We start from the raw sequence: 3,708 nt of genomic DNA on the forward strand, positions 1-3,708 counted from the left end.
TGCGGCCCTGGGGGCGGGGAGTGGGGCGACTCCGAAAGAGGATCGCACCGCCCCTCGGGGCTTCTCCAGCGCCCAGGTAACCTCACCTGACCGTCGGCCCCCTGCAGGAGGAGGCGGGGCCGGGAGCAGACGCGTGGGTGAGCGGGGAGGGACCGAAGTAGGTAGTTTAGCCTCTCGCTATGTACAAACCTCATCTTTTGCTTTTTTGTCTTCCAGGAGGCAACAGAAATTCCCTCTCTAAAGGGAGATGCTGGTTGGGGAAGGCGAATGGGGACGACGGTAGGACGTTTTTCAATCTCCCTTGAGAGGACGGACTACATGGCGCAGAATGTGCCTGCGGTTTGATGCCTCCGTGGATCCGGTGCAGGGGTGTGGGAAGCTTGATGACACACAGTCCATTTAGGCTGAAGCTGAAACGCTGGTGTGAAGCTGCCTCTGAGGAGGGGGGTCTTGGCACTAGTCTGTAATTAGGTGTCTTGCGTGGGCCAATGGGTGGTCATGATTAAAGGTCTCTGCTGTTTTCTTTTCTTTTTTATTTATTTATTTATTTATTTATTTATTTATTTATTTATGGGGGGAGGGGGTGCTTCTCAGGTAAACTGTGGTGGACTCTGAGCTCAAGGAGGCCCAGTACTCCACTAGCAGAAACAGAGCCGCTCACATCCTCACCCAAACTCCTCTTTCCCTAGCCCACCTGCCTTGGCTTCCTCCCCTCCACCAGCAGGTTTTTAAATTTACATTTTTGTTGTGAGTTCTGTCGAGCAACTGCTTAATTGGTCTCTAGAAAATGGAAACAATCACACCAGGCTGCTAATGAGCTCCGGGTCAGTATTAGGAGACCCAGCAGTTGGGAATATTCCATGTACCAAATGGGTAGGTAGTTGTCACCTTTTTAAAAATACAGCTGTGAAAGGGTTGCTAACTCATTCTAGGCATCTGATGAAGTCTTACTTATCCACAGTGATCATGGCACATAGCAGTATTACATAAACCACACCACCGTGAGCCTTCAGTTCAAGAGCAACCAAGCTGGTGGCCGGGACAAGGAAGATGGGCACATGGCATGGGCTTGAGTCTATTAACAATGCATGTCTGCATAAAGTGCAGAGTTCAAAGGCACAACCCAAGCTTCGGTGTAAGAGGGATCAGTAAGATCTCTCCTAGGCCTGACACCTTTACCCCAAGGAAGCAGCTTTTCACTGCAAAGAAGTAAAAGAGCCCACTAAAAGTGGAGAAAGGTAGAGTTTGTAAATGGAACATTAGGGCTAAAGTGGGCACTTTTTATTTCCCGCAGGGCAGGGAGGAGGTGCAAAAATGGAGATGGATGATTGCCCTGGCCTGTGTGTTCAGTGGTTAGAGCTTCAGCCTGTTCAAAAAAGGAGATGGATAATCGATTGTCCAATCAGCTTCCAAATGGAATGGTGGTCCCCCAACTCAGACTTGGTGTGTTTTTTCAGGCTCCCCCCTGTCCCTTAGGCTCTGCCTCCCTATATTCCCGCCTTTGCTGGCAGACACTTTTGGAGTAAAAGATCTTGAGCAGGGAGTGAATGAATGAGTGAGAAAGTCCCACGGGAAATCTGTTTAACATTTTTAAATGTCTGAAAAAAGGCTACACAACTCAAAATCATGATGTTCTACACATGTGGCTTTTCCAGATTCTTAAAGATGATATCTTAAGAGCATAAATTGCAGCAGATATATTTCAAATATTCTTATAATGCAATTTTCAAGCACTAGGCTATGACTACATTGTTAATAATTAGTTTATTATTGTGAATTATCCTATCTAATAAAAGACAAAAAGAGTAATTAACCATACTTCCGATACACTTCCCATTGGCTAATCAGGGCAATATGCAAATTAACTGCCAACAAAGATGGTGGCCGGCAGCCACGCAGCTGAAGCGAACATGAGGCTTGCTTGCTCCACTGATGGAGGAAGCCAAGGTTCCCCGCTTGCCGCAGCCTGGCTCAGAGCCTAAAAGCAACAATGTTTCAATTATAGAAGGTAAATAAATCCCAGAAAAAAAAAAAAGAAAAGAAAAAAAGGAGAGGCTGGGAGCTTCAGCCCCAGCCAGCCTGAAAACGGCCCTCATCCCCTCACCCAGACTGGCCAGGCACCCCAGTGGGGACCCCCACCCTGAAGGGGGTGTGACCAGCTGCAAACAGCCATCAGCCCCTCACCCAGGCTGGCCAGGCACCCAAGCAGGACCCCCCACCCTGATCCGGGACACGCTTCAGGGCAAGCCAGCCGGCCCCCACCTGTGCACCAGGCCTCTATCATATATAATAAAAGGGTAATATGCAAACTGACCCTAACAGCAGAAAGACTGGGAATGACTGGTCACTATGACACACACTGACCACTAGGGGGCAGACGCTCAATGCAGGAGCTGCCCTCTGGTGGTCAGTTGCTCCCACATGGGGGAGCTCTGCTCAGCCACAAGCCAGGCTGATGGCTGCCAGTACAGCAGTGGTGGTGGGAGCCTCTCCTGCCTCCTCAGCAGCGCTAAGGATGTCCGACTGCAGCTTAGGTCTGCTCCCCGCGGGCAAGTGGACATCCACCGAGGGCTGCCAGGCTGCCAGAGGGATGTCTGATTGCCATCTTAGGCCCAATTCCCCCGGGGAGCAGGCCTAAGCCAGCAGGTGGTCATCCCCCAAGGGGTCCCAGACTGCGAGAGGGCACAGGCCGGGCTGAGGGACTCCCCACCCCCCCGAGTGCACAAATTTTTGTGCACCGGGCCTCTAGTACTTTAATATGTCCTATAGATTCAACATATGAACACATGTATACATAATGCATGTGTATAAACACACAAAAGCACCTGTACACAGAACCTATATTTGAAAAGACTCAACTCTTAAATTTGGTAGCCTGTTTTTAGATTAAAACCTATTATCCCCACCACACTTTGAAAACAATTAACTGTTTTTATTTTTATTTATTTAAAAAATATTTTTATTGATTTCAGAGAGGAAGGGGAAGAGAGAGAAAGGAACATCAATGATGAGAGAGAATTATTAATTGGCTGCCTCCTGCATGCCCCCTACTGTAGGATAGAGTCCACAACCCAGGCATGTGCCCTGATCTGGAAATCCAACCGTGACCTCCTGATTCAGAGGTGATCTTCAACCACTGAGGCAAGCGAATCAGGCTTAACTGTTTTTATTTTTAAAAATCACTCGTAAGTTGTTTTACACTTATGATGTTGTGTTCCCTTTTTGAGCCCAATCAATGCTGCTTTCAATTAATAACTTGCTCTAATAGGGCCATTGTCTCATCCAGCTAGATTCTTACTGTCTTAAGTCCCCTCTGATTGAAAATCCCCATTTAAGTCACCTGGGAAGTTCTTTCCTCTAGCTCTTACTTAAAACTCACTTATTCTATTAGTGTAATTATTTTGGGTAAAAAACAATGGAACTTACAGGATAAACATTGCATCATCTGGGGATACTCATTAAAAATACAGATTCTGGGGTCCCACCCAAAACCTGCTAAATTAAAATCTATGGAAGTGAGGTTTAACTACCTGCATTTTCATTAAGTTCTTTCCATTGGCTCTGATAACAACAAGAAGTTGAGTACTTTTGCTTCTGTGAGTATTAAGGCAGGATAGAAATCAGGAAATCCAAACCATTCCATTTCACAGATGTTAAAATTGACCCCCAAATTAAGTGGCTTGCCTAAAGTCAGACAAGTAGCTAAGG

General features: G+C 47.0%; 1 long non-coding RNA gene across 1 annotated transcript; it reads left to right on the forward strand.

Annotated features, from left to right (window-relative positions):
• LOC106724676 lies at positions 1-520 on the forward strand. Its single transcript, XR_001360516.1, has 2 exons — positions 1-76; positions 217-520. It is a non-coding gene; the product is annotated as an uncharacterized LOC106724676 (long non-coding RNA).
• The last annotated feature ends 3,188 nt before the right edge of the window (positions 521-3,708 follow it).

Source organism: Myotis brandtii, unplaced genomic scaffold (assembly GCF_000412655.1).
Source record: "Myotis brandtii unplaced genomic scaffold, ASM41265v1 scaffold927, whole genome shotgun sequence".
Taxonomy (NCBI): Eukaryota; Metazoa; Chordata; class Mammalia; order Chiroptera; family Vespertilionidae; genus Myotis; species Myotis brandtii.